Source organism: Loxodonta africana, chromosome 1, assembly GCF_030014295.1.
Source record: "Loxodonta africana isolate mLoxAfr1 chromosome 1, mLoxAfr1.hap2, whole genome shotgun sequence".
Taxonomy (NCBI): Eukaryota; Metazoa; Chordata; class Mammalia; order Proboscidea; family Elephantidae; genus Loxodonta; species Loxodonta africana.
In genome coordinates, this window is record NC_087342.1 from 20,976,686 (window position 1) to 20,995,823 (window position 19,138).

The 19,138-nt window shown below is 44.1% G+C and overlaps 1 long non-coding RNA gene across 10 annotated transcripts in view; it reads left to right on the top strand.

Annotated features, from left to right (window-relative positions):
- The window catches only part of LOC111751432 (uncharacterized), a 125,804-nt gene that overhangs the window by 83,408 nt on the left and 23,258 nt on the right, over positions 1 to 19,138 (top strand). The window contains exons 4-7 of one of the 10 annotated variants that reach the window (XR_010318364.1): positions 236 to 3,604; positions 4,677 to 4,740; positions 6,894 to 6,956; positions 7,047 to 14,566. This is a non-coding gene — a long non-coding RNA (uncharacterized LOC111751432). Of the gene's footprint in view, positions 1 to 235; positions 3,605 to 4,676; positions 4,741 to 6,893; positions 14,567 to 19,138 lie in introns of those variants that run through there. The other 9 variants (XR_010318362.1, XR_010318357.1, XR_010318373.1 and 6 more) reach the window with 9 other exon arrangements.

The following is a 19,138-nucleotide window of genomic DNA, read 5'->3' on the forward strand; positions in this document are numbered from 1 at the left end:
AGAACAGCCCCATAGGGTTTCCAGGGAGCACCTGGTGGATTCAAACTGCTGACCTTTTGGTTAGCAACCATAGCTCTTAACCACTACGCCACCATAAATGTAAAATACCTCATTAATTTTTAAATATTGATCACATGTTGAAATAATAATCTTTTGGCTGTGTTGTGCTAAATAAGGCATATTTTAAAAATTAATGACACTTGTTTCTTTTTATATTTTTTAATGTGGCTACTAGAAAATGTAAAAGCATCTAAGTGGCTCGTCTCTTGTATGTGGAGTCTTAGAACCCAGATCAAGAACTTGGGCCTGAATGGACTTCAACTGGGCCACCCGTTCAAGTGTAACTGTCTTGGGACCCCTTCCAGCCTGGAACACAACGAACTCAAACACACATTTTAGTTGGCTTGTTTAAAAAAAAAAAAAAAAACAACTCTGAAATCCTACTAATTGTTTGGATTTCTGGAGAAAGGCTGGTGACAAGAGAAAAAATTTCTCCTTGGCCAGATGTCTGGCTTCTTGCATCAAACTCTTGCGACCTCAAACAGTGTCGTGGATGTTTTCTTTCACGCTAGCCACCTGTGGCCCAGATCAGCATCTATTTTGCAGGTCCCCATGTTTTTTTTGGGTTATGTCCATATTGAATGCTCCTCGGTCTTGTCTTCACCGACCGTCCTCTTTGTTCTCTGACATATGATGAAGATCTAAGAAGCAGTAGTGTCAGAGAAGCGGCATTTTGAAGATTTGAGAGGAAGGGCTGACCTCAAAATTTTATATCTAGGTGTATGGAAACACAGGAAATTCTTTTATCCCTGTGCAGAATTCTTTCATTAAACTCATTCAGATGGACAAAAGTTATATGCAGTAAAATACCTGTTCGATTCTGAACGTGTTTATTGGTGGAAAGAATTTTGCTTTCTAGAAAACTTATGTCTTCTATACAGTGGGAGTAACAAACAGGTCGAAAGAGAGGGTCCTGGGCCAAGTGACCTCTAGAATTTTCTTCTAGCTGTAAGGTCAATAAGTCTATAAGTACCTCTTCTGGGGTTTTACCCATTCTTGATGGGAATGTCAGGGTTAGAGGAAGGGCATCAGACCAGGTGCATCCCTGGAGGGGCCACCTTCTGTGGCAGATTCTTCTCTATAGACATTTGCTCTTTAGAAACAGAGTTAAGGTCAACCCATTTCCCAGCAAGTCAATAAACTGCCTTCTCATCTAGGCCAGTAGAATAGCCATAAATGAACTCAAGTATCATCAAGTCTCTTTGGAGAGATTTTTGAACTTTTGGAACATGCATCTGTGAACTGGCTGGGGCCCAGAATTCACTGAAGGGAGAACAAATATGAAAGAATATGATGGACCCATGGATTACCTTCTTGGCATTCCCTAGAACAGCTGTCTGGCAAATGTTATACCACGTCTGAGATTATTTTAGAAACTTTGTTTTGAAGAAGAACACATAGGGAGAAGACCAGACAGATTTGCCCTCATTTTCCGTCATAGAGTAAGAATTTCAAGGACATTTTTGTTTTCAATGAGATCACGCTGGCTGTGGTCTTATCATCTTTGAAACTTAAATCATGTCAGATCTCATAAATGTACAGGTAAGTGCAGTTGTAGAAATGAGAAAATATTTGAGGTCTTCTTCTTCCTCTTCTTCATTATTATGATAAATGGAATATTCTGAAGATGTCTTAAACAATAGAATTCCTCCAAGTATCACTAGGAGCCTATTCTAAATGAAATACACACGGAATGGTAAAATGACAAATGACATGTACTTTCCTAAATTCCCGTTCTGGCCTCTTCTTGTGTCCAAATGTCATATTTTCCGGGTTCAGTGAAACAGCAAGTGTCTTAGTTATTTAGTGCTGCTATAACAGAAATACCACAGGCGAATGACTTTAATAAACAGGAATTTATTCTCTCACAGTTTAGGAGGCTAGAAGTCCAAATTCAGGGTGCCAGCTCCCAGGGAAGTCTTTCTCTGTCGGTCCTAGGGGAAGGTCCTTTTCATCGATTTTCGCCTAGTCTAGGAGCTTCTCAACACAGGGACCCCTGGTCTAAAGGATGCACTCTACTCCTGGCTTTTCTTTCTGGGTAATATGAGGTGTCTCTCCTCTCTGCCCGTTTCTCTGTTTTATATTTCAAAAGAGATTGAGTCAAGATACAACGTAATCCTATAGATTGTGTCCTGCCTCATTAACATAACTGTCTCTAATCCTGCCTCATTAACATCATAGAGGTTAGGATTTACAACACATGGGATAATCACATCCGATGACAAAATGGTGGACCACCACACGATACTGTGAGTCATGACCTGACCAAGTTGACACATATTTTTGGGGGTCACAATTCAATCCCTAACAGCAAGGCAAGATAAAGCTCAGTGTAGGCTTGGGATCTATAACTGTGGGAGTGAGAGTGTGGCCTGGCGTGAGTCCCCATCATGTCCTTGTTCACATCAGAATTGCAAGCAAAGGTATCGTTTGTCAATATGTGCCACCTACCTAGAGGTAGGCTCTGAACTATGAACACCTGACTCCCTGTTACCTAAAAATGCCACCTTAGGAGTTCTGAAAATGAAGTTGTGTGTGTGTGTGTGTGTGTGTGCACATGACTGCATGAGTTCATGCAAGGTTGTATGAGCATGTGTGTGGTTAAGAAATCGTGTATCCAGGGGATGGGATTCCCTTATCAATTGGTACTCTGGCCTGAGAAGCTGAGAAGGGGTATTCCATACTTGGCAGGGCTGAGGTTGCAGCGGGAGGCAGGGTTAGATGTGATGGGAAAAGGGACTGTGAAATGGTAAAGGAATGTGTTCAGAGGTCTGAGTTCCAAATCAGATTCAATTTTTCTCTACTTTTGTTTTCATTGTGTACCCGTGTGTGTGTATTGGTTACATTACACTCCAATTAAGGTTTTTTTTGTGTGTGTGTGACTAATCTGGAAATCAAACTATAATTTGTAACATCATTTGTTGTTGTTAGTTGCCAATTTTGTTCTGACTCATGATGACCTTATGTATAACAGAATGAAATGTTGCCCAGTCCAGCACCATCTCCATGATCATTGGTATATTTACTCTAAATATAATTTAAAAAACAAAACAAAACAAAAACTTTTGGAACACAGCAGGATTTCGAGTTGGAGACAGCCTACTTCACTGGGCGAGGATTGGAGGGTTGGTTCAGCTTCCTGTTGAACATTGTGGAAATACCCGAGGCATTCCCCAGGCACGACACGTCTTTGAGAAATGAGAGTTGAAATAGAGAGCTGAGTTAGCCCCAGCACACCTAGGGAACTGTTGATGTTTGTGGATTTTACGCACCTCTTCATGAAGGAAATGAGTGTATGCTAACTGAATGTCTCCTCTTATTCCCACCCTTCATTTTCTTTCACTTAAGCCTTCCACAAGTTATAAACCAAAAAATCAAACCCATTGCTGTCTAGTTGATTCCGACTCATAGCGACCCTATAGGACAGAGGAGAACGGCCCTATAGGGTTTCCAAGGAGCAGCTGGTGGATTTGAACCACTGACCTTTTGGTTAGCAGCTGAGCTCTTAACCACTGCGCCACCAAGGGCTTCTCCCCAGGTTATGGTAAGTTTAATTTGGAGGCTCACTAGGTGTTGAAAAAGAGGAGAAGAAGGAAGGGCCAATCATTGACTGACATGAAGAGACATAATATTTCATTGGGGATTCATCATTTAGCAAGAAGGCAGTAGAGAGCGTAGGAGACTCCAACAAGTGTATGTTGTTCTGGGTGATGGTGAGCTGGTGTTGGTTTTGCTCGTCCTACACTCTGGATGAAGGCACACTCGTTCCTGGGGGTTCTCCTTTGTAAGAAAACCGGTATTCACATTACAAAATTAGATGTCATTTTTAGAAAACATTTATTAAAGTGTCTCTTAGATGGGAGCTATTTCTGTACCCTTAACCATTTTGTTTTTTCAGGACATTTTTTCATGAATGGGTAAGGGTCTGGAAAATTTCATGGTAAAATGGACCAGCTGCTGCTAACTAAGCTAAGGGTTGACTGTAAATTGCGACCAGGCATCCTAGGCTTAAACTAGCAACTAGTGAGATGATAGGACTGGCAGGTATGAGGCTTCGTAGCAGTGCGTGAGTGTATCCACCATGCTGCCCTGACTGACAGGTTGCCACCCTGTCCTGGAAGGAGGTAGCTTATTTCCTGGAAGAAATGACAAAGATAGGTTTAATGCTCACTCCTTTGACTTGTTTGTATATGAGTTCCTTTTAAAATATTTTCAATTTTGAAGTAATGTCATGCTTACAGAATAGTGACAAAAATAGTACAAAGAACGTTATCCCTGAACTTGAATACTTTAGTGTGTAATTCCTACAAAGACATTCACCTACGTAATCACGATACAATCATCAAAATAAGGAAATGAACATTGCTACCATCTAACCCTCCGATGCCATTCAAATTTGACAACAAAATAATGTTTGTTATTGCAAAAGGATCCAATTCACGATCAACTGTTGCATTTTTTTTTGTCATGTCTCTTGAGTTTCCTTCACTCAAAACAGTTCCTTGGTGTTTTCCTTGATTCCATCACTTTGACATTTTTGAATATTACAGGCTGATTATTTCGCAGAACGTTCCTCAGTTTGGGTTTGTCTAACGTCTCTTTTTGATTGGCTTCAGGCTATGCATTTTTGGCAGGATACCACAGGAATGATTCCCTGTTCTCCTCCTTGCATCCAATCAGGTAATACAAAATTTCAGTTTGACCCTCATTGGTGACGTTCACTTCGATCACCCGGTTGAGGTGGCATCTGTCAGGAGTTTCCATTGTAAAATCACTCTTTTCCCCTTTGTAATGAATAAGCCTTTTGTGCGGAGATATTCTGAAACTGTGTACACTTCTCATTCCTATCCAAACCTTCACCCACTAGTTTTAACATCTATCGATGTTTCTTAGATGAATTAGTTATTACTTTGATAGTTGCTGGAGCTCTGGTTGCACAGTGGTTAAGTGCCACGTCTGCTAATCAAAAGGTCAGCAGTTCGAATCCACCAGCCACTCCTTGGAAACCCTATGGGGGCAGTTCTATTCTGTCCTTTATGGTTGCTGTGAGTTGGAATTGACTCAACAGCAACAGGTTTCTTTTGGTTTTTTTTTTGTGATGGTTGTTTATGGTGCTTTTTTAAATCCCCTCATTTCTTTATTTATTAGTTGGCATTTTACTGTAAGGAAAAGCTTCTTCTTCTCTCCATTTATTTATTTATATCAACAGGGACTTATAGATCCCTATTATTCAGTGGTTACAATCATTTATTTTGATAAATTCTCTCAAATTTGACCAGCGAGAGTCCTTGCAAGCTGGTATCTGTGTCTTTCTGACATGTCCTCATCACTCTTTGAGAGGCTGTGAGTCTTCTGAGCGGTAGCTTCCCCCAGGTAGCAGGGCTCGATGAAAGGGGGGCTCTTCTTAGAGTTTGAAGATACGGGTTACAGTCTTCTTGACTTCTTCCATTCTTAGCTGGGTATCCTTGGGTGAGGGCTACAGTCTTCTTGACTTCTTCCATTCTTAGCTGGGTATCCTTGGGTGAGGGTTACAGTCTTCTTGACTTCTTCCATTCTTAGCTGGGTATCCTTGGGTGAGGGCTACAGTCTTCTTGACTTCTTCCATTCTTAGCTGGGTATCCTTGGGTGAGGGTTACAGTCTTCTTGACTTCTTCCATTCTTAGCTGGGTATCCTTGGGTGAGAGGCCCTTCTGCTGTAAAGCTTAAAATGGGGATAGTTAGTCTCTCCTACCATCTGGGGCAGTTACTATGAAATTGAACCTAAAGGGAGAGATTACAACACAGGTATTCCCTGACTTACGACGTATTCGAGTTACGATGAATCATACTTAAGACCGTCAGTGTATCTGGTACATTGTACCTTCCTGGGAGGAAGTTACAGGAAAAAATGCATGCAGGGGATATGGAAAAAAAAAAAAAATTGCTGAGTTATGTGAATATGCTGTAGGCATTTGAGCACTTGATCAGGATAATGTGATGAAAGAGATTGGCGGAAAATCATCCATATGGCAAAAACAGTGAATTAGAACTTCATATTGGCAATGTGGAACAGCTCATAGATCATGAAGATGGGAAACTGGCAGATCAGGATGTAATGGATTTCGAAGAGGAAAAAAAATGCTGAAGAAAAAAGATATAATGATAAAGAGGAAGGAGGAAGGGATTAGCTGGAGTTTTTTCTAAACTAAATCTGGGGCTTCAGTTGCTTGAAAACATGGACCTAAATGCTGATCGCTTTGCTAAAATTGATAGGAGATTTAGGGGGTAGTGAGGTGTTATCGTGAAATACATGAAGAAAAAAGGAAAAGGACCATGATTTTCTGACTAGAAACACCATCCCATTCCCAGATGATCCAGAACCTTCCACCAGTAGAGTTATTACTGCAACTGACAAAATGCCAAGGTTGTCCAACTCTTCTTCAACATTGGAGTAAATTTTTATGATTTCTGTGTTTTTTATGTATGTATGTATTAAAATATATCTGTAAATTTATATGTCTTGTTCCAACCCTCAAAGACAAATAAAGATAGGTTTATAAAGAAAGGTACTGATAATAAAAGGCAATAATAATGAGAACAAAAAAAAATGAGGTATTCGACTTATGTTGAAACTGATTTATGATGGAGTCGGTGGAATGGAACTCCGTCATAAGTCAGGGACTATTATAGGCTGACTTCCGTTCCTCGAGACTTTACAGAATCATTTTGCGTATTGATATTTCATGGTGGCCTAATCAGTGGGTGAAGTACGATTTGAAAAATCTGTCTGCCTGTCTTAAGTTGTACGTCCAATCAAATAAATAGATGCTTGAAATGGTTCTCCCTTCTCCCAGGTATTTGATGCAGGGCAGACTGGAATCCTCACCACAAGGCTGCCTGGCCTGGGCGGTCATAAGGTCAGTCAGTGCAGCAGGGTCATTTCCTGGGGGAATGAACCCCACCCACTCTGGCCCTGGAATGATGCCTGCCTTATCTTCCATCCCCAGCAAGCCTCCATCTTGGCTGGCTCTGGGCCATACAATCAGATGGAAATGGATGTCAGCAAGCACAAGACACCCAACCATGCCAAGCGAGCTGTTTAAAGGCAAGGATCCAGAACCAGGAATGCCCCCCATGACTGCCCAGGGTGCGGGGGGGGGGGTGTTAAGAATGGCATGCAAAATCATTTGTAACCTAGCCCCAGGTTGCCTCAGGCTTGACCTGTGGGTTTTCAAGTCTTAAAGAAGACCATGGCTATGGCAGTGCCTGGCTCAGTGCCTGACCTAGAGTAGACACTTAAAAACCAGCCTCCTGCCTCTTCTTTTACCTACACTCAGCCCCAGACTTGCATGCCATTTGCTGGGCATTTCATATTCTGCCACCCCCATGCTGCCAACCTTTCCTGCTATGCCTGTCAACCTCCTTTTTGCGAAGGCTTCCCTGAATACTTCTAACTACGCAAATAAAAAAGGCAAAGTTGAAAGTAATGAAATTTCAACGAAATCTGTACAAAAGGAAGCATGATGCTAACCTCATTAATCATTCAATTTTGTATTCGTACAAAATTCATTGCGTTTTAAAACAATATATGGTTAGATTTTCCTGGGCTTCGGTGATGATTGCTGAGAATGTTGTAGAAAATCTAAAATCAAACAAGTTACTTAGAGGTGATTGCCTTTGCCAGCAAAAAAATTATAGAACTAAGACATTTTTAAAAATAAAAATTACATTTGATGTGGGATAAGCATGCTTTTGAATATATTTAAAAGAGGATAGAATGAGGTCCCCAACCAGAAGAGCCGAGGGCTTACAAAGAACCCACGCCAGCCAAAGCTGTTAGGTAGTGAGCCTCTTGTCCTTGGTGGTAAGACCACAGAGGCTGGACAACCAGAGTTTTGTGGAGACGTAAGAGCCTTCCCATGTTAGATGGTGGAGTGAGACTCAGTCCCTGAATAGTTTTGACCCTGGACGGGATGATTCCCCTCTTGGCCTCAGGGCCTTCTATAAAACAAACAAACAAAAAATATGCAAAGCTCCTTTAAGCTCTTTTATACCTTTAAAACTTTGAATTAGTTGGACTACATGATCTCTCTCTGTCCCTGAGAGTTAAATTCTATGCATTGTCCCCCGAGCTTTGATTCCAAGAGCTGTTTATTTTGAGCATCAGTGTCTGCACAGCCCATAATCAAGGGCTCCGACTCGCTTACTGCTGATGTCGCTTCTGGAGAGGAAGTTGGCCAGCCAGGTTCTGTGAGCTGGCGTTCTCACCCCTCTAAATATAATTGAGGCTCTGCCCTGGGGGCTGGATATAGAGAAAGGTAGGCTTTCTTTCCATTGCATTTAGTACATTAGTTTGAAGCTTTTGCCTTAAGAATTGTATCAAGCGAAGGAACTCATGAAGAAAAAGATGTTTGCTAAGGGGCCATGACTGATGGGTACTGGCAGTCAGCTGAGCTCTGAGGCACTTGGGTCACAGTGGTTAGGGTACACCATTGACAGCATCAAGGAGAGGAAGAATGGAAAGAGTGAGGAGTGTTACATGGCACCTGGTGACGTTGCCTGGCGTGTAATCGGAAGCTCTGCCAGTTAGTGAGGACTGTTCTGGGCACGGACCTCTCCTCCTTTCTGAAGGATGAGGCTGTATCAGTCAGTTCGGCTTCACTCTGCTGCAGTAACAAGCAACTCCAAAATTTCAATGGCTTACAGCACCAGAGGCTTGTCTCTTGCACTCACTTCTGGACTATGATGGGTTAACTGTGGCATTGCTCCAGGTCATCTCCACTCAGGGACCGGGCTGATGGAGCAGTGCATTTGGAATATTGCCAGCCTTGTGGCAGAGGGAAGGCCCTTGGGAGGTGCAAACAGTTTGTGCTTGACTACTAAGCTGAAGGTTGGTGGTTCAAACCCACCCAGTGGCGCTGTGGGAGAAAGACCTGGAGATCTGCTTCTGTAAAGATTACTGCCAAGAAAACCTTATGGAGCAGTTCTACTCTGTAACACATGGGGTCGTTATGAGTTACTGTGTAAGGCATGGGGTTGCAGTGGGTTTTGTGGCAGAGGGAGAAAAGCAGAGGTAAGCCTTGAGCTGGCTTTTAATCTTCTGCCCGGAAGTGACGTGTGTCACTTCCGCACGCTTCACTTGTCAATCATGTGGCCAAGCATGAGGAAAGGAAATGCCATCTTCTCCAAATAGGGCAGCAGATCTTTATGAACAACAATACGGTCTGCCACAGGGACTGTCGAAGGAGCCCCTCTGTCTGTTGAGCAACTGCACAGACTCCTCTGTCTCTTCCCAGACAGGGAAGATTGCTGCCCACCTTGTTGTTGTTGTTGTTAGGTGCCATTGAGTTGGTTCTAACTCATAGTGACCCTATGCACAACAGAGCGAAGCACTGACTGGGCCTGTGCCATCCACACAATCGTTGCTATGCTTCAAACCATTGTTGCAGCCACTGTGTCAGTCCATCTCACTGAGGGTCTTCCTCTTTTTCGCTGACCCTCTACTTGACCAAGCATGATGTCCTTCTCCAGGGACCGATTCCTCCTGATAACATGTCCAAAGTATGTGAGACGTAGTCTTGCCATCTTTGGTTCTAAGGAGCATTCTGGTTGTACTTCTTCTAAGACAGGTTTGTTTGTTCTTCTGGCTGTCCATGGTATATTCAACATTCTTCGCCAACACCACAATTCAAAGGTGTCAACTCTTCTTCCATCTTCCTCATTCATTGTCCAGCTTTCGCATGCGTATGAGGCGATTGAAAACACCATGGCTTGGGTCAGGCGCACCTTAGTCCTCAAGGTGACATCTTTGCTTTTTAACACTTTAAAGAGATCTCTTGCAGCTGATTTGCCCAATGCAATGCATCTTTTGATTTCTTGACTGCTGCTTCCATGGCTGTTGATTGTGGATCCAAGTAAAATGAAATCCTTGACAACCTCAATCTTTTCTCCGTTTATCATGATAATTGCTTATTGGTCCAGTGGTGAGGATTTTTATTTTCTTTATGTTGAGGAGCAATCCATACTGAAGGCTGTGGTCTTTGATCTTCATCAGTAAGTGCTTCAAATCCTCTTCACTTTCAGCAAGCAAGGTTGTGTCATCTGCATAACACAGGTTGTTAGTAAGTCTTCCTTCAATCTGACGCCCCATTCTTCTTCGTATAGTCCAGCTTCTTGGGTCGTTTGCTTTCCCAAAACCCTTAGCACTCACTTCTCCAATGACTGTGCTGTCTGCAGGCTCTGACCAAATGCCGTTGTTCTTTATCCTGCTCTATCCAGGGCTTCTATCCTTCCTTACTCCCCGTGCCCCCCAGGCTATAACTTGAGAAAATGATGGAGTTATAGTGTATTGCCATTGTCCTGAAGACCTGCTGTTTGGGTTGTGCTTTCCAAACATAACCTAAATTGCATGTTTAAATCATGATTATTTTCACAGCCACTGTAGGAAGATCACTCTGCTCCTTGCAGTTTGCAGAGGCTCTGAGAAATGGTCAAGGGCTTGACCCTGGAGACACAGATTCATCTGGAGATCCCAGAAGTCTTCCACAACTATGGCAGGAGAACCTTAGAGAGTGGGGCTGCTAGGATTCTGAATGGTCCCTGAAATCCTACGTAAAATTGTATGCGGGGCTGAGAGGACAAGAGAGCGTGTGTTCAGCGCTTGTGCATTTTCTGGGGCCAGGAACCATAGCTCACATGCTGATTCTCAAAGACCTGTGGACCCAGAAAAATGAAGGACCACAGCATCTAATCCAATCCTGCCATTTTCCTGGAGATAGGGAAATTGAGGCTTGGTTCCTTGCACCAAATGAACTGACTCTATTTAATAAATTGACCGATAGCTTTGAAACCTTAGTTTTGTTTCAACGACTTAATTTCTCCAATATTACAACCTACTCTGGGAAAAAGGCAGGCCCTTTGGAAAGTTGCATTGACTTTGAAAGCCACAAGGGAATCGTTTGATACATTCCTGCCCTGGCAATTATTACCTCCGAGAGCCTGCAGAGCTACCTCCAGTCTTCCTGTTGGTCTCCGAGGGGACTCATTATGTTTCTAACAGGCCAGTATGAAAACTTACAACGCTGGCTTACCAGAAGGGTTTGCTTTGGGAATTTCATAGACAGGGCTGCTTCTGTCTTGTAAAGAAATTTGGATCCCACAAGCAGAGTAGGAGAGGACGATGGCAGATGATAATAGCATTGCATACCTACCAGGCAGAGAACCAATGGCCCAGATCTATTCAGGCCCCCAGCCCTTCTCCATGAAGCTGGCTGGGGGTGAGTGGTATTTTCTCTTTAGAGATTAGGAAACAGAGGCTCCACCTTTTATTAGTCTCTGGTGCAGGGATTCTTAACAGGGTCCTTGGGTGCGACTCCTAGGGTCTATGAACCCCTGAAAAGATCTGCAAAGATACGTATGTATTTTTATATGTATTTGGAGAAGGGGGGTGCGTATGATTTCCATCAGATTCTATAAAGCTCTGTGACCATAAAAGGTTCAGAACTGTGACAGTGGGGTTTCTATTTTTGTAAATAATTAGCAGGTTAGCCAATCTTGAAGCTCAGCTGTGTCTTTTTTGATACATTCTCTCCTTTTTCTCTTGGGGGCTGACTTCCTCAAGAAGAGGCAAGCCGGAAGTGAGAACCATTTTTAAGGCGTTTCCTGGGTGGTACAAATGGTTTGCTCTTGACTACTAACCTCAAGGTTGGTGGTTTAAAGCCACCCAGTAGTGCCACAGAAGAAAGGCCTGGTGGTTTGCTTTCCTAAAGATAACAGCCAAGAAAACTGGATGGAGCACAGTCCTACCCTGTAATACGTGGGGTTGCCATGAGTCGGGATCAACTCCATGGCAACGGGTTTGGTCTCCTTCCTTTTCCTTTAGGTAACTTTCCCTTACCTATCCCTGTTCTTGAAAGTTTAAAATCTTACTTCTACCCACGGTAGTCCTATGGTAGGATGACAGAGCAGAAAGAAACCTTAAAAATCGTCAGGATTTACAGACGGAAAAACCGAGGCGGAGAGAGAATTGAGTGGATCCCATTCACGTAGTAAATAAGTGATTGAGTTAGGGTTTGTTGCTTTTCAAGACATCAACTCCTGTCTCGACTGGAAATCTCTTGCCAATGTTTCTTAACAAATCACAATTCCGAGTGACTCATTTTTCTTGGCATTATGCAAATGAAGGAGACAAGGCCTTCTGAGGGCAGGAAATGAAGCTCCCTTGGGACCTGTTGTAGTGATAGAAATGGGTTCTAGAAGAGCCAAGGCTTTGTTCATTTCGGTTCATCATTTTGGCCATGGCTGGAGGGGTTAGCTCCCAGCCCACATTCCCTGAGAGTGCTAAGCCCAAGAGGCTTATCAGGCCCCCCGTTGTTACTGGGTGCAGCTGAATTGATTTTCGACTCATAGTGACCCCATGTGACAGAGTAGAACTGCCCCATAGGGTTTTCTAGGTTGTGATCTTTACGGGAGCAGATTGCCAGGTCTTTCTCCTTCGGAGCCTCTGGGTGGGTTCAAACCACTAACCTTTCGGTTAGCAGCTGAGCGCTTCACCATTGAGCTACCAGGGCTGCCTCAGAACTTCTAGGCTATCTCTAGAGCTGCTTTCAGAAGCTCTTGCCCTCCCTCCCTAGCCCAGCTTCCCACTGAAGGAAATATTAACTTTTGTGTTAGATGTTTTGAACCAACCAGTCGCAACCAGGTGAAACAAAGCCACAGATTATTGTAGGGGCCTGGAGAAGTACCTGAGCTCACGCTGTTAGACTTCATGGGGATTTTTATTTTTAAATCTTTTTTTTTTGCCTCACAAGCTGACTTTGTTCTGGCTGGAGGGCCCCTGAATCTTGTAACCTCCATGAGGGGTAAAGTTGAGTGTTAATCTCACTAATAAGGGGTCAGTTACCGAACCTACATGTGCCTGGGTGTCTTCAAATGGACATAGTGTTTCTTCAGAGGGCCTGTGACGAAGTACCTCAGAAATGTAGCCATTTATAAGAAACTCATTGCTGTCAAGTCGATTCTGACTCATTGCAACCCTATAGGGCAGAGTAGAACTGCCCCACAGCGTCTCCAAGGAGCAGCTGGTGGATTCGAACTGCTGGCCTTTTGGTTAGCAGCCAAGCTCTTAACCACTGCACCACCAGGGCTCTAGTATTCATAAGAAAGAAGAGTGTTATTTGCCACACAGTGGAGGAACTGGAGGATTTTTTAGAGATCATTCACTTATTAGACAGATGGAGAAACTGAGGCCCTAAGGGGGGCAGTGGCTGGCCAAGGGCACAGAGCCAGGTGGTAGCAGAGCTGGCCTAGAGACTAGGATCTCCTGACTGAGTTGGTAAGCTTTGGGTTGCTCTACACAACCCCGCCTCCCTTTATCCTTCAAACCCATGAGCCGTCCTCAAACTTTAGTCTCCAAATTGTACCCAGTCGAAATTTTAAGAACTAAAGCATACAGATGATGAGACCTCCCAAGTAGCTTCTAAGGGGCTTTTGAACATACTATCATTTAAATAGCATTGGAAACGATGGCAACTGTCCTAGTCTGTTTCAAGTAGAGAAAAAAACCAGTTGCTGTTGAGTAGATTCTGACTCACAGTGACCCATGTGTGTCCGAGTAGAACTGTGTTCCACAGCGTTTTTGACGCTGATTTTTCAGAAGTAGATTGCCAGACCTTTCTTCTGAGGCATCTCTGGGTGGACTGGAACCACCAACCTTTTGGTTCACAATGAATGGCTCACACGACCTAGAGGCTCCTTAAATAGAGGGTCCTCTTTGCAGTCAGGGTATTATGTTCACTTTCCTTTGCTCCCTAAATTTGTCAGGTTACAGGCTACCACAGTGCCCAGGGCTCCTACTGTAATCCACAGATGTCCAAGGCCACTTTTGTGGGAAACATTTCTCATCTCCTCCAGTACCCGAAGCCCATTGCCCCTGAGTCAATTCCGACTCATAGTGACCCTATAGGACAGCGTAGAACTGCCCCTTAGGGTTTCCAAGGAGCAGCTGGTGGATTTGATCTGCCCACCTTTTGGTCAGCAGCCGAGCTCTTACCCACTGCACCGTCTGCAGTAGAGACTTCAAAACAACGCTCCCCAGCCCTGCTCCAGACCCTTGAAGTTTCTATGGTGCAGGAGAAGCCAGGGAGATTTGTGATCCTGGAGTCCCACACAGAGGCCCAACCCAGGCCCAAGGACTAGGCCTGAAGCGAGAGTCCAACCCGGAATGTAACATTCTCCCAACGGAGCAAGGAGGAGTGGCCAGCAGCCGGAATGAAACTCCTGGGCTTTTTATTGAATCCATAAAACAAAAGGTGAGGGGGCTCTGGGTAGGGGAAGAACGCATTATGATTTATGGCTTTGATCTGGAAAGGAGGAGAACATGGAGCTCTTTTCAACTAGGCGTGTGATTCATTTCCCCGGGAGCTGCAGGGCCAGGCAGGGCGTGCGCCACAGCCTCCAGCCAGGCGCACACTCGGCCGGCTCGTTTATTTATGGTGCTCCATCAGGGGCTGTGCGCTGCGATAAAGTTTACGAAAAGAGGCGGCGTCTCCAGCAGGCGGGCTCGGCCCGCGCGCCGTTCCCACACTGATTAGGATCAGCCAGGGCTCTGGAAGCTGCAGTTAAGGATCTCGGGGCCGGGAGCCTTGGCTCCCCCCTTCCTGCCCCGCCCGGCGGCTGCTGGCCAGGCGTGGGGAGCCGAGGTCACAGCTGCAGCCAGGCCATTCCCTGGGGAGGAGGGTGGTGGCGGTGGAGGCGGGGGCGTGGAGAGAGGAACCAACTGGCTCGGGAGGTTGGGAAGGAAGAGAAAAATCTCACTCAAATAGAAACCAGCAGCCCCCAAGTTAAGAGCTGGAGGAGGAGGTCTTAGGAATTTTTCTCCTCTGAAGATGTTGCCAGTTCTCACCCCCTACGTTTACTTTGTGCCTTGGTGACGCAGGAGGGAAAAGCTTGGCTGCTAACCAAAAGGTCAGCAGTTCGAATCCACCAGCCCCTCCTCGGAAACGCTATGAGGCAGTTCTGCCCTATCCTATAGGGTCTCTATGAGTTGGAATCGACTGGACGGCAACGGATTTGTTTTTTTCTTGCTTTCTTTTTTTAACGTTTACTTTGAGCCCTGGTGGCGCAGTGGTTAAAGCACTCGGCTGCTAACCCAAAGAGGAGTGGTTCAAACCCACCAGCGGCTCTGCGGGAGAAAGTCAGCCTCCTTAAAGATTACAGCTTGGGAAACCCTATGGGGCAGTTTTACTCCATTCCATAGGGTCACCGTGAGTCAGAATCCACTCCCCGGCAATGCTTTTTTTTTGGCGGGTAGGGGGGTATGTTTATTTTTCTACATTCCTTGTTCATTTCTCCTATATTTACATTTGGACATGACTCATTTTTTCCCGTTTTCATTACCATGCTTTGCTCCTCCCTTCAGAAGATAGTAATTGAACACGTACTTTTCCAGACACCTGTGAGCACTGCTGAGAGAGTGAGGGAGTCAGAAACAATTAGTGGTGGTCCTTGCCTTCGGGGTGCTCGAGGCCACAAGGACAGCAGTCCAGGGCTGTAAGCAACAAGAGCTAATCTTACTGAGGCAGACCTTGCTGGAATGCTGCAGTGGCATTAGTTTATTTCACCCTGACAGCCACCTTAGGACCTTAGGCCGGAGTTCCCATCATCAGGCCATTTTACAGATGGCAAAGCTGAGGCTCAGAGAGGGTAAGTGACTTGCCAAGATGACTCAGAAAGTAAGTGGCAGAGCCAGGCTTTGAACCTAGGCAGAATGGGGTCAGAGCCTCTGCTCTTAGCCTGACAATTCCCTGACTCTCGAGAATAGTGAGCAGTGGGAGTGCAGCTGACAGGACAACTAACCCTGCTGGGGATGGTCAGGGGGGCTTCCCAGGGGAGTGTCATCAGTGCCGGGGCTTGAGGAGTAGGCATTCACCAGGCAGACATGGTGGGAGGAGGAAGGGCCCAGCCTTTCACCTTCCATTTTGTATTCTTTTTCCAAGGAATGGAAGGGCAGAAGCCTTTGTGGTGGTGGTTGTTAGATGCCGCCAAGTCAGTTCCCACTCATAGTAACCCTATGTAAAACTGAACGACACACTACCCAGTTCTGTGCCACCCTTACAATTGTTGTTATGCTTGAGCCCATTGTTCCGGCACTGTGTTAATCCATCTTGTTGAGGGTCTTCCTCTTTTTCACTGACCCTCTACTTGACCAAGCATGATGTCCTTCCCCAGGGTCTGGCCTCTCCTGATAACATGTCCAAAGTACGTGAGGCAAAGTCTCGCCATTCTTGCTTCTTAGGAGCATTCCAGCTATACTTCTTCCAAGACAGACTTGTTCTTTCTTCTGGCCGTTCATGGTATATTCAATATTCTTCGCCAACATACTAATTCAAAGGGACCAATTCTTCTTTGGTTTTCCTTATTCGCTGTCTAGCTTTCGCGTGCATATGAGGTGACTGAAAACCTCATGGTTTGGGTCAGACGCCTCTTAGTCCTCAAGGTGACATCTTTGCTTTTAACACTTTAAAAAGGGTGTTTGAAGCAAATTTTCTGAATGCAATGTGTCGTTTGATTTCTTAACTGCTGTTTCCGTGGGTCTTGATCGTGGATTCAAGTAAAATTACATCTCTGACAACTTCAATCTTTTCTCTCTTTACCGTGATATGGTTTATTGGGCCAGTTGTGAGGATTTTTGTTTTCTTTATGTTGAGGTATAATCCATACTGAAGGCTGTGGTCTTTGATCTTCATCAGTAAGTGCTTCAAGTCCTCTTCACTTTCAGCAAGCAAGGTTGTGTCACCTGCATATCACAGGTTGTTAATGAGTCTTCCTCCAATCCTGATGCCACGTTCTTCTTCATATAGTCCAGCTTCTCGGATTATTTGTTCAGTGTACAGATTGAATAGGTATGGTGAAATGATACAACCCTTACACACACTTTTCCTGATTTTAAACTATAAAGTATTCCATTGTTCTGTTCAAATGACTTCCTCTTGGTCTGTGTACAGGTTCCACGTGAGCACTGTTAAGTGTTCTGGAATTCCCATTCTTCGTAACGTTATCCATAATTTATTATGATCCACACAGTCAGATGCCTTTGCATAGTCAATAAAACACAGATAAACACAGATGAAAAAAAAAAAATCTCTCTGGTATTCTCCGCTTTTACCCAAGATCCATCTGACATCAGCAATGATATTCCTCATTCCACATCTTCTTTTGAATCTGGCTTGAATTTCTGGCAGTTCCCTGAAGATGTATTGCTGCAACCATGTTTGAATGATCTTCAGCAAAATTTTACTTGTGTGTGATAATATTAATGATATTGTTTGATAATCTCTGCATTCTGGTGGATCACCTTTCTTTGGAATGGGCGCAAATACGGATCTCTTCCACTTGGTTGGCCAGGCAGCTGTCTTCCAAGTTTCTTGGCATAGACGAGTGAGCACTTCCAGTGCTGCATCCATTTGTTGAAACATCTCAATTGGTGTTCCATCAATTCCTGGAGCCTTGTTTTTCTCCAGTGCCTTCAGCACAGCTAGGACTTCTTCCTTCAGTACCATCGGTTCTTGATCATACTCTACCTCCTGGGTGGTTGAATGTCGACCAGTTCTTTTTGGTACAGTGACCGTATTTTCCTTCCATCTTCTTTTGATGCTTCCTGTGTCGTCATTCAATAGTTTGCCCACAGAATCCTTCAATATTGCAACTTGAGGCATGAATTTTTTCTTCAGCTCTTTCAGCTTGAGAAATGCCAAACGTGTTCTTCCCTTCTGGTTTTTCTAACTTCAGGTCTTTGTACATTTCGTTATAATACTTTGCCCTCTCAAGCTGCCCTTTGAAATCTTCTGTTCTTCTTTTACTTCATCATTTCTTCCGTTCATTTTATCCGCTCTAAGTTCAAGAACAAGTTTCAGAGTCTCTTCTGACGTCCATTTTGGTCTTTTTTTCTTTTCTGTCATTTTAATGACCTTTTGCTTTCTTCATGTGTAATGTCCTTGATGTCATACCACAACTGTCCTGGTCTTCGGTCATTAGTGTTCTATGTGTCAAATCTATTCTTGAGATGGTCTCTAAATTCAGGTGGGATATATGCAAGCTTGTGCTTTGGCTCTAGTTGGCTTGTTTTCGTTTTCTTCAGCTTTAACTTGAAATTGCATATGAACAATTGATGGTCTGTTCTTTACTCGGCCCCTGGCCTTTTTCTGACGGGTGATATTGAGCTTCTTCATCATGCTTTCCACAGATATAGTCAATTTGATTCCTGTGTATTCCCATCTGGCGAGGTCCACATGTATAATCGCTGTTCATGTTGTTGGAAAAAGATATTTCCAATGAATAGGTCATTGATCTTGCAAAATTCTATCATGTGATCTCTGGCATAATTTTTATCACCAGTGTCAAAGATTGAATTATGTCCCCCCAAAATGTGTGTGTCAATTTGGTTAGGCCATGATTCCCAGTATTGTGTGCTTGTCCTCCATTTTGTGATTGTAATTTTATGTCGAGAGGATTGTAACAGCACCCTTACTCAGGTCACTTCCCTGATCTAATGTAAAGGGAGTTTCCCTGGGGTGTGGCCTGAACCACCTTTTATCTCTCAAGAGATAAAAGGAAAGGGAAGCAAGCAGAGAGTCAGGGACTTCATACCACCAAGAAAACAATGCTGGGAGCAGAGCATGTCCTTTGGACTTGGGGTCCCTGCATGAAGAAGCTCCGAGTCTGGGGAAACACTGATGAGAAGGCAGACAGAGAGAGAAAGACTTTCCCTGGAGCTGGCACCCTGAATTTGGACTTTCAGCCTACTTTACTGTGAGAAAATAAACTTCTCTTTGTTAAAGCCATCTACTTGTAGTATTTCTGTTATAGCAACACTAGATGACTAAGACAACCAGGGACATATTTTCCAACTACCAATCCTTCTTTGTTTCCAACTTTAGCATTCCAATAACCAGTAATTATCAATGCATCTTGATTGCATGTTTGATCAATTTCAGACTGCAGAAGTTGATAAAAATCTTCAATTTCTTCATCTTTGGCATTAGTGATTGGTGGGTACATTTGAATAATAGTCGTAGTAACTAGTTTTCCTTGTAGGCTTGTA